The sequence below is a fragment of the Sciurus vulgaris genome (genome assembly GCF_902686455.1).
Source record: "Sciurus vulgaris genome assembly, chromosome: X".
NCBI classification, from domain to species: Eukaryota; Metazoa; Chordata; class Mammalia; order Rodentia; family Sciuridae; genus Sciurus; species Sciurus vulgaris.
The window spans coordinates 1,805,621-1,817,795 of NC_136471.1; positions in this window are offsets into that span (position 1 = coordinate 1,805,621).

Sequence of the window (12,175 nt, forward strand, 5' to 3'; positions counted from 1 at the left end):
TGCATATTTGATTCTGTTTACCTATGGTGGTATGCTTAGATGAAGGCAGCCCACCTCAGATTCCCTGTGCTGTGCAGACTTATCATAAATCATTGAAAGCTTGCATTCATCTGGAGTTGAGTCTGCCCAAGCAGTTGGGTTAACAACAGTGACTAGAGCGATAACTCTTGGTTCCAGACTTAACATGAATATACGTGCTACTGACAGCTTTGCGTTTGGTGTCTGTCATAGCACAGGACAACTTTGGAAAAATCACTGAACTCCATGGAAACTGAATTATCTAATGAAGAAATTTTCCAGCACCCTGCTCACATGTCACAACTCACTCCAGAGCTCAAACAAGGCAGAGGTTTCTAGAGGCTTCTAGAGTAAGATGCTCTTGGGTTGGGGTGTAATCTCAGTGGCAGAGTACTTGCCAGGCATTCCCAAGGGCCTGGGTTCCATCCCCAGCCCTGCAAGGAAAAAGAGTGAAGCTTCTCAAAAGAAAATAGGAAAGTGAATTGAAAAGGGATCTAAAAGAAACATGTATTATAGCAGGCATGGTAGCATACACCTATAACACCAGCAACTCGGGAGGCTGAGGCAGGAGGATCATGAGTTCAAAGCCAGCCTCAGCAACTTAGCAAGGCCCTGTCTCAAAATTTTTTACAAAATGGGCTGGGAGGATATCTCAGTTGGAGAACATCCCTGAGTTCAATCTGAGTTCAATCCATAGTATCAAAAAAATAAATAAAATAAAAAATAAAAAGGACTGGGCATGTGGTTCACTGGTAGAGCACCCCTGGTTCAATCCCCAGTACCAAAACAAACAAAACAATAACACATAATATGTTTGATAGTAAAATCTGATTTTTTTTTTTTTTTTTTTTAGGTTCTGGGGATTGAACCCAAGGGTGCTCTCCCACTGAGCTACATCCTGTGAGCAGTGGAAAATCCAGCAGTCCATTTTCAGAATATGGTATTTAGCCTTAAATGTAAAATTAGTGAGGCTGTAAGAAAAACACTCAGAGGGGAAACAGAACAGAATTTGAATGGTTCCCAGCAGTTACTCACACAATAACCCCAGAAATGGCAGATTTGAGGTCCATGCACCTGAGTAGCCCCTAGACAAACAGGACGTGGGGGAAGTGGTGGGACTAAAAATTAGGTCAAGAAGTAAAACTGTACATGCCATAATACGCTCACCCCAAGAAGGCCGTCCAGCCACAAGAGAACAAAGGGACGTGGAGACAACCGAATGTGGCTTTCTTTAACCAAATAGGAGACAGTAAAACCTTGGTGAACTCCAGAAGATTGTGCGCCCCGTAGTACTCGCGCCATGAGGAACCTGGGGAGGGATCTTGCACACTAGGGGATAAAATACTGATTGTAACTGCTCTGGGTGTGCCTGACCCCAGACACGAGATCTTGCAAGGCCGCCATTAAAGCTCAGTTCCATTACATCTCATGAGTTTGTGCAGACGAACTTATTTCTCGCACACCCCTAGCCCTTTTTATTTTTTGTTTTGAGACAGGGTCTCACTAAATTGCCCAGACTGGTTTCAAACTTGCCATCCTCCTTCTTCAGTTTTTCCAGTGGTTGGGATTCCAGGCACACACATGCCACCGCACCACACCTGGCCACACTTGCCCTGATTGTTGCTTCCAGGACGACAGTGCTGACTAGAGGCGATGAGATTGGGCCTGCTTACCTGTTTTGTTTTGTACTGGGGGTTGAATCCAAGGGTGCTTAACCACTGAGCCACATCCCCACCCCTTTTTTATTTAGAGACAGGGTCTTGCTAAGTTGCTGAGGCTGGCTTTGAACTCATGATCCTCCTGCCTCAGCCTCCCAAGTCGCTGGGATCACAGGCATGCGCCACTGCACCTGGCTCTTGTTCTTGATTTAAAGAAAATGCTTGTAACATTTCCCTATAAATATATCAAATCCAGGAAGTTCCTTTTATTCCTGACTTATTGAGTGTTTTTATTATGAATATGTGTTGCAGTTTTATCAAATGCTTTTTCTGCACAGAATGAGATGACCATTGTGTCACTCTTTAATCTATTTCTGTGTCAAAAGACATTTATAGATATTCCAGTATTAAGTCACTGTTGCATTACTGACATTTACTAAACTTGGTCATTATTGGTTATTTTCCTTTATACACATTTGGATTTGGTTTGTTGCAATTTTTATTCAAGACTTTTGTCTCTGTATTTAAGATTGAAATGGGCCTACAATTTTCCTTTCTTGTTCTTTGTCTAGTTAATATTATGGTTTTGTTAGCCTTCTAGAATAAATAGGATAATAGTCCTTTTCAATTCTTTGGAAGTGGGTAGAGTTGCTAGAGTTTGTCTATAAAATCGTATAGGCCTGATATTTTAAATGACTGCTTCAACTTGATTCATAGTTCCAGGACTATTAGGACTTTCTTTTTTATATCAGTTTTGGGCAGGGATATAGCTCACTGGTAGCGACCTTGCCTAGCATGCGTGGGGCCCTGGGTTCAATCCCCACTATTGCAAAAAAAGAAAAAAAATGTTATCAGTTTTAATAAATAATTTTCTCAGGGAGGCTGGCGGCATAGTTCCCCTAGCACCTCAAAACAACAGCAACAAAAATTCCATGGGAACCAGGTGCCAAGGTGTAATTCTGTAATCCCAGCAACTAGAGAGGCTGAGGCAGGAGGATCACAAGTATGAGGCCAGCCTCTTAAAATAAAAAATTTAAAAAAGGGTAGGGGATATGGTTCAGTGGTAGGGCAAACCTAAGCTCAACCCCCAGTACCTCCCCACCAAAAATAATTGCATGGGAATCTTTTCATTTTGTCTGTTTTATTTATTTATTTAGTTTGGAGACAGGGTCTTGCTAAGTTGCTTAAGGCATCACTCAATTGCTAAGGCTTGAGCCACTGAGCCCAACAGTTTCACATTTATTGTCATTAGTTGATAGTTTGTTTTTATTCCTTAAACTATATATATGCAGTTTATATATTCTTACAGAATTCACTCTTTTAAAATCCTAATACATGAACAATAAATGTCATCGATGAGTTTTTCCCTTCTTGAAATTTCAGGCTTGATTTGAAGAGAAGAGGTAGCCTGGGTGGATGAGCCCAAGCAGCAGCAGTCCCAGGGCCATGTCTGTTTCGTCCTCCCAGTGTGAGCCCTGGGGGCCACGGGAATGATATAAAAGGCGGGATGGAGAGATGTGATCCAAGGGCCAGAGTGGGGCCAGTCCAGCTGCAAGGAGGAGCTTCTGCCCTGCAGAGCGTGGAGAGCAGGGGCTGCCCTTCCGGACCTGCCTGATGCCTGATGCAGGAGAAAGGTCGATCAGGAAGAAGCAGCCTCCGAGCTGCCTAGAAACTCTGGGCAGGGCTACTTGTGTTAATATCTGCAATTTTCTTAGGTCAGAAAGAAAATCTTTCATTGTTGTTTTTTGCAATGCTGGAGATTGTATCCTCGGATTCTGGGTTGCATCCTCTGTCCAATTCTCTAATGCAAAACAATAACAAGGGCTGGGGATGTAGCTCAGTTGGTAGAGTGCTTGCCTCACATGCACAAGGCCCGGGGTTCAATCCCCAGCACCATAAGGAAGAAAAAAATAATAATAACAAGAAAACAAAACAAAAAGTCTCGGAAAAGAAGTCTTGAATCTATGATCAGTTTTGTAAGGCATGTTCTCTGATTATGATCAGAAGAAATGTGAGATTTAGATACACAAAATAAAAAGATGATAAAAGTATCTTCATACTACTTGGAAATTAAGAGAGCTGGGATAGGGAGATCATTCAGTGGTATAGCACTTGCCTAGCAAGTCTGAGGCCCTGGGTCGAATCCCTAGTACTGCAATAAATAAACAAATGAATGAATGAGGCAGGAGGATTCAACTTGTTAGAAATACCTTTTCATTTTCCATTCTAAAATATGTTTCCATACCTGTAACTTTCTTTTATCTTTTCTAGTTTCAGACCGTTTCTTAATTTATATTCTGAAACGATCCTTATAAATATCATCTGTTCCTTTAATTTACACAACAAATTTCATCCCAGGATAGGGTTGGACAATTAATTCAGCACATACAAAAACTGTGCCTTAATCTTTTTCTCCCAGGTTTCATTCAAGGCGTTGGAGCACAGGATGTTATTGAGTCTGACCTGTCTCCCTTATCTTTATCCCAATGTCATCAACTTTAAGTTCCCCACAGTCAATTGTTCCCAGAGGCTCCCTTTGGGTCTTTTTCTTACAATAGGTATGCATAGGCTGCAGTTGTTTATCCTGCCAGTGTCCCCATGCATTTAGTTTCACCCCGCTGAGGGGATGGGGCTTTAACTCAGTGGCGGAGCCCTTGCCTAGCACGTGCAAGGGCGAGTTCGGTCCTCAGCCCTGAAAAACAAATCACAGTTGAAACTTTTTGTACACATGTAAAATTCCACCTATTAGAATTTTAACTCCTCCTTAACCTGGCTTTTAGGTCGAGACCCAGAAATGAGTCATCTTAAACTCTTTTTAATTTATGAATTTATAAAAGCATATTTAGTAGACCCAAATATGTTACCTTATAGAATTTAAAAAGCCAAGAATGCTTGAATATATACTTAGTAAATATTTTAGTATTTTAACTTTGCAAATTAATCAGACGTCTCCTCTAACAAACACAGTTATGAAGATCAATCCCATTTATGCTAAAGCTAATTTACCCACTTCTAACTTAGGTTCTCATGAAAACTAACTAGACACAAATGTAGTTAGCGCTTTAAGTCAGTTGTCCCTGCCAAAGAAAAATGCTTAGAAGCAATGGACGTTGTTTTGTTTTTGTTTTTGTTTTATCCCAGGAATGGAACCCAGGGACGCTTAATCCCTGAGCCACTTTGTAAGGAATCCCACGGAAACCACGCGGGACACGGGAAATCACAGAAGGGAGTTTGTTAAGCAAACACAGCGTCTCCCCGCAGGGTAAGAGAGAAAATGAGAGGAAAAGAAAGGGAAGAGAAAGGGCGTGCGCTAGAGAGAGTGGAAAGCCAGGACGATAGAGAAAGTGAGGAGGAGAGAGACAAGGATGGGAAAGGTGGCGGGGAAGCTACAGTAAGCAGTCGAATTCTGCCGGGCTAACGGGACCAGTATGGGAGAAGGACACTGGCACGCGGACTGATGAAGCAATGGCTGTGATAGCCAGGATGTTCACAGACGGACAAGCGGCTGGGAGCGGGGAAAGTGGCTGCACCGGAAAGGTCAGGGGGAGCAGCTTTGTGCATTACACAGTCTGTGCTCTTGAATCATAGTTAGACTTCCCTACTAGATAATGGCCATCCATGTGGAAGTTCACATTTTCTTTCCTATCACAGTTAAACCTGTAATGCAACACAAATGTGCGCTGTAACTGAAATCTCACCGTGTGTAATGGAGCCATCTTAAGTTAGGAAACCATGTGGTCAGAATGGAGCCATTTTTAAGTTCCCGAAAAGGTATCAATCACAATGTAGCCCTTTTCCATGCCCTCCCCAATTTTATATTAGTGAATCACGTAGATTATACCCCGAACTCTTCCTATCAGAGCAAGGGACAGGGCTTCGTTAGGGATAAAAGCAGGTGGACAGCCACCCAGGTGTGTCTGCTTGCTGATTCCCCCCTTCTGCAGAAGAGTGGGGTTTGGGCCTTGCCTACCCACTTCCCACGTTCTTGTTCTTTTTCTTTCTTTTTTTCTTTTTTCTTGTCTCCCTCTCTCTCCCTCCCTCCCTCCCTCCGTGTCTCTCTCTCTCTCTCTCTCTCTCTCTCTCTCTCCCAGGAATTGAATCCAGGGGCACTTAACCATCCCCAGCCCTTTTATACACACACACACACACACACACACACACACACGTTCATACATATAGTTTTGTTTTTAGAAAAAGGGCCTCACTAACTTGCTAAGGCTGGCTTTGAACTCACAATCCTCCCAAGACACTGGGATTACAGGTGTGCACCTGGCTTGCCTACCCACTCTCGAACACGTGTTTGATTGACTGCAGCACCTCAGTATTTCCCCCATTTACTTCACATGGACTTCACTATGTAGTTCACATTATTTACAAAGATGAGCAATTACGATGGGCTTAGATGATAATGTCAATATAATGTTAACTCGTATATTGATGAAAATTCGAGATGATTTTTGGATCTTAAGAGGAAGACTTTTTTTTTTTTTTTTTTTTTTTTTGGTACTGGAGATTGAATCCAGGGGTGCTCTACCACTGAGCTACATCCCCAGCCCTTTTCAAAATTCTTAGATAGGGTCCTGGCCTAGAACTTCCCATCCTCCTTCCTCAGCCTCCCCAGCAGCTGGGATTATAGCTACTCACCACCACACCCAGCATGAGAAAAACTGGCAATTAAGATTTTAAATTATAAGACTCCAGACTTAAGCTACCCCTTGGGCTTGGATGGGGAAAGATTTTGTAAGGAACTATGAAATAATATTCATATAGTTAACCATTTGAGAGCTCAGGCAATAAAGATGTCACAGCAGATAGTAATATTAATGTATGCCGAGGGAAAATGTTTGCACATTGCTTACCAACAATCTTACTTAACCCTTCACTGTAGGTAAGTTACATTTAAAGGTTGTCTCCCCAAGGCAAAAATTTTACTAAATTTAAAAATTCATCTTATTGTAATTCTAATCATTGTTATGCTTTGTATTTTACTCTGCACTTGCTGGATGTTTAGGCATCCACATCCACAACTTGTCTGGAAAAAAAAGGTCAAAAACAACAATGGAGATTATGAAATTTTGGGAAGTTACTACTCCATAGAAGCACAGGGGGGATGTCATAAAGGCAAATACACATTAAAAACCAGAGACTTAATTCTGTTTGTTGAGAAGGCCAACACTTTCCTCTTCCTTTTCCTTTTGGAATTCCTCTCTCTGTCCTTGTCAAGTCTATGTAAATCTTTTTAATGGCCAAAGCAGCTCACGACTCAGGAATGTTTCCACTCCTCTGGGATCTGCGAACCAGCTCTTTGAAATGCAATAAGGAACCATCCAGAAAGATAAGGCGCCTGAGCTCCCAGTTTCCTGGTAGGGGCTGGGCCTTGCTTCAGCTGCTACCTGACTCCAAATTGCCAAATGTGCCAAATGTACCACGTGTGACTGCTGAGAGTGTGGAGGAGCGTCTTCTGCCTTGCGATCCCTCTGACGGCACCGCTTTCTGGCTTGATGCCTGCTCAATAATAAGACTGTTTTCTTTCTCTTCTATTTTTTCTCTTCTGTTGTAGTGGAGAGGTTTTCTGGGTTGGGGAGGCATTTTGTTGTTAATTATATTTCCCAAGCATACTTCATCGCAATGGGGAAAGGACAATTTTTCAATACATGAAGCTCTATCAATTGATGATCTATATGGAGAAAAGACTCTTTTATGTAGAAATTTAGTTAAATATACACAAAGTGAAAACACAAATCATAGAGGTACAAGGTTTTTGGCAGGCGGGAGTGTTGGGGGCAACCCAGGGCCTGGAATACACTAAGCCAGTTCTACCATGGAGCTACACCCCAGCCCTCGTACAAGTGCGGCTTGATAATTGTCACAAAGTGAACATGCCAAGGCAGCCAAGGAACAGAAATCAAGAAACAGAAGCCCAGGTGCATGTGCCAATGCTCTGTGCAGCTGCAGCAAAGACGGCTGGAGAGGGGGAAATTGAAGATGGTCCTAAAAGTCACTAAAGAAGGGGGATGCCGGGAAAAGGAGGAAGGTTAAGATTGAGCGAGTGACAGAATTGGCAATACCCTTGCCCCACCCACACAGGAATCTTGTTCTCATTTATGAGCCACCTCTGAGGGTTGTCAGTGGCTCCCTTACAATTTAGAAGGGCAAGTTCCCATATGTAAAAGCGCTCAGAAGGACTTGCATCTGAATGGGCAAAGGAAACAAGTACTCCGGTCAACTTCCTGACATTGTTTAAAAACAAGACCCAACAAGGACCGAGTAATAAGACCCTCCTGATTCTTCCTGAGTACCTTCAACCTGGAAGACCCTTGTTTTAAGAAACAAAAATCCTGACACCTGTCAGACATTGCAGAACAATCAGCTGCAGGTGTATTGTAACCCTTAAAGGAAAAGGCACCAGGACGGTCTTCATAGTCTTGGGGTTGAGAAAGATTTCTTAAATAGGACACGAAAATGCTCACTATAAGAAAAGTGTGGCTGAATTAGTCTTTTCTGAGCTCTGCCAGCCCCTGACTGATTTGCTATTTTTTTGTGTCTTCAAGGCACCTTCCCCACCCCCACTCCTGTCCCAGTGTGGCTTCTGCTCAGTCTCCATTCACTTTACCCCAGACGTTGAAGCTCCCGATTTATGCAAGGCATGCATGATTAGCACTTCAGAGTGAGTCCCTCACCTACGCGAAGTGGACTTTGCTTCTGGTGTTTTCTGAGAGTTGCTGTCCCTCGGCTATTCAGCTATGCTTTTTGAATTTCAATTGCACGGATCTCCTACCCTGCTTCTGTTCCGCCTCTTCCTGGGGTTTCCCAGGTCCTATTGCCCTTGTTGCATGCAAAAGCTAATCCCTAGACACAGAGGAGGGACACAGGTGTTATCTGGGAGAGGCAGTTTGTGGCTGCTTTCTGTTTACTCCCAGGGTGTGTGCTCTGTGCCCAGTGGAACTTGCAACGTGCAGAAGAGGGAAAGGGCCATCCAAGCTTCACCTTTACGTGTTCTCCACAAATGTACATTCAAGAAATGCTTGGTGGCTAACATAGTAACAAGGACTTAGGCTCCTCACTTTTGCCTGTAAACTTCCAATGGGTGGCTAAAAGAATGATGGAGGGCTTGACATCTCTGCTTCCATTTTGCATCCCTCTTCTTTGCTCCCAGCCATCTTGGATTCCAGGAACAAGATCTGATCCAATAAACATCTTGTGATGAGTGGAAGTTACCCTGCCAGGCGACAGCAACTTTCTTTCCAGGGACGAATCCCTGCCTGAGCAAGTCTGAGATAAAGATGGACTGACCATGCCTGTCAAGACCACCTGCTTTGGCAGCTGTACAATCTCCCTCTTCCATGTGGGCCCCCACCATTGCTCCCATTCCCCTTTCTACAAAACCTCAAAGTCATTGTCAGTCCCTGGAAGACAGGGCTAAGGACATGGAGCCCTTTGTCCTTCCAGTGTAGCTACCGTGATTCGAGTGCCTTTCGTGTTTTTCACCATTGCCTTTTCTGTTTGGTTTCGGGGGTGAGTGACTGGACTTGAGTTTTTGGTTCCCCAGAGGCAGGACTCTAGCTTAGGACCCATGTAGCAGTATCACACTTAACCTGCTAATAAGTCCACACACGTTTCTCCCCACTTTGACTGCTGAGTAATGAATTCTGTGGAAAGACCTCCTAATGTTGAATCACCCTCATATTTCTGGAAGTGACCCTTCTTGGTCTGAGGTCATATTTCACCCTTTTGCTGTTTTGCTGGAGCCCATTCGCTTATCTCTTATTTAGAATATTTGCATTTCTCTTCAAAAGTGAGAGCTGTCAACAGGTTTCCTTTTGTACTTTGTTTTTGCAGCGCTGGGGATTAAATGGACTTGGCATGTAGCTGGATGAATTTGTTTTTAGGTGTAGGCAGACACATTACCTTTATTTTATTTTTATGTGGTGCTGAGGATGGAACCCAGGGCCTCACATGTGCTAGGCAAGTGCTCTGCCGCTCAGCCCCAGCCCCAGCCCCAGCCCCTCCAAGTCCTTTTTTTATTTTGAGACAGGATTTCCCTAAGTTGCTGAGGCTAGCCTGGAACTTGTGTGAGAAATAGAAAGTTTGGTGGTTTATTTTCAGAATATAGTATTCAGCCCTGATTGGATCCAATTGTGGCCATTGTAGTTACAGTGCTTCCCTTTGTCCACCCCAATTTTAAAATCAGCTAACCGTGTGGATGGCAGCCCCGAGCTCCTCCATCAGGCCTAAGGGGCAGGACCCGGAGGACGGCCCGCTCAGGTGTGCTTGCTGTCAGGGTTGGCCACACACCCTCTGGCAGAAGTAAAACTCGCCTTGTCATCCCGCTTCTAAGCCTGTGTTTGATTTCTTGCAGCGCCTCTGTATTTCTAACAATGTTGATGCCCAGCACGGGGCTCCATATGTCACCCACGGGTTGTGGGGACATATAAGGGAGGAAGCTGTGATCCCTGAGATGGGCAATGGATCCAAAATTGAAAGTGGACTGACCACATGGGCAAGGGCCCAAGCAAGTCCCATGGCGACCAGGTAACTCTGGACACAAACCAAGGCTGGAAAACCTACTCTCAAACTCAAGAGAACAGTACTTCCTTGATAGTCAGGACATCCGGAGGTTGTGTGAGTGTGACTGAGACCTATTCAAAAACATGAGACCATGCCCAGGAAAGCAGGACTTGGGGGCCCTGGGTGTACAAGAAACCTTCAATGAGGGAGGGTTGAGCACACGGGGGGCGGGCATTTAATTACAAGAACCTGCAAGAAAAAAATGAGGGAAAATTTCGAGACGTAGGGACAGGGAAAGACAATGGAAAGATCCCATGTGTACAAGTCTTCTTTTCCTCTGGAGACTCCTAACCCCATGGAGGACGAGTGGGCACCTGAACCTTCAATTTTAGCATCCACGTGACTGACAGACTATTCCTAATGTTCTAAACCACACAGGCTCTTTTCATCAGGCTGGATCACTGTAGAAACCTGTGACAGCCTCTATTTTAATCTGTGTATTGTATGCCATGTCTATATACGTGCTTGTGTCTCTATCATGTACATGGTATCAAAATTGGTTGATAAATGAATACTCATAAATTTAATGAATGGATCCAAATGCCTTTCAGTTTGCATGACTTAAATAAAACTTTAACAAAAGGCTCAGTATAAATGGGTTAGAATAAGGATGCCTTTGAAACTACTAACCCACATGTTTTTCTAGGTGGCCAACCAATCAGAGTGTTGGCTTTTATAAAATGTTTAAAATACCATGTCCAAGCTGGGCACGGTGGTTCACACCTGTAATCCCAGCAGTTTGGGAGGCTGAGGCTGGAGGATCAAAAGCTCAATGTCTGCCTCAGTGACTTAACGAGGCCCTAAGTTACTGAGCAAAACCCTGTCTCTAAATTAAAAAAAAAAATTTAGAAAGGGAATGGGAATATGTGTAACGTATAAAGCTGCTCCCCCGCCCTTGCAGGTGCAGTAATTTCCCCCCTCCCAGCCGCTTGTCAGTCTGTGAACATCCTGGCTATAATAGCCATTGGTTCATCAGTCCGCGTGCAAGTGTCCTTCTCCGATACTGGTCCCGTTAGCCCGGCAGAATTCGACTGCTTACTGTAGCTTCCCCGCCACCTTTCCCATCCTTCTCTCTCTCCTCCTCACTTTCTCTATCCTCCTGGCTTTCACACTCTCTCTAGTGCATGCCCTTTCTCGTTCCCTTTCTTTTCCTCTCATTTTCTCTCTTACCCTGCAGGGAGACACTGTTTGCTTAATAAACTCCCTTATGTGATTTCCCGTGTCTGGTGTGGTTTCCGTGGGATCCCTTACAGACTGAACTTCCAAAGTTAAGCATTCCTGGCTCTATTCCCCTTTATGGTTTGGTTACGAGATATCCCCCCAAAAGCTCCTGTTAGGCAAGGCAGGAATGTTCAGAAGTGAAATGAGTAGATTATGAGAGCTGTAACCTCATCAGTGGATTAATTCATTTGGTGGGTTAATAATTTGAATGGACAACTGGGTGGTAACTGTAGAGAGGTAGGTCACTGGGGGAATGGCCTTGTACTATATCTTGTCCCTGGTTCCTCTTCTTCTCCCACTCTCTTACCTCTCCCTCCTGGCTGCAAGGAGCTGAGCAGATTTCTTCCTCCCTACTCTTCCACCATAGTGCTCTGCCTCACCATAGACCCAGAGCATGGAGTTGGCTGACCATGGGCTGAACCTCTGAAACTATGAGCTTAAAACAAACTTTTCTTTTTCTTCTTCTTTTTCTTTTTTTGCAGGGGGGTCGGGGGCAGTACCAGGGATTGAACTTGGTAGCACTTAACCACTGAGCCACATCCCCAGCCCTATTTTGTATTTTATTTAGAGACAGGTTCTCACTGAGTTGCTTAGTGCCTCACTAAGTTGCTGAGGCTTGACTTGAATCCGTGATCCTCCTGCCTCAGCCTCCTGAGCTGCTGGGATTATAGGCATGCACCACCATGCCTGGCCCTCTAAATTGTTCTTGT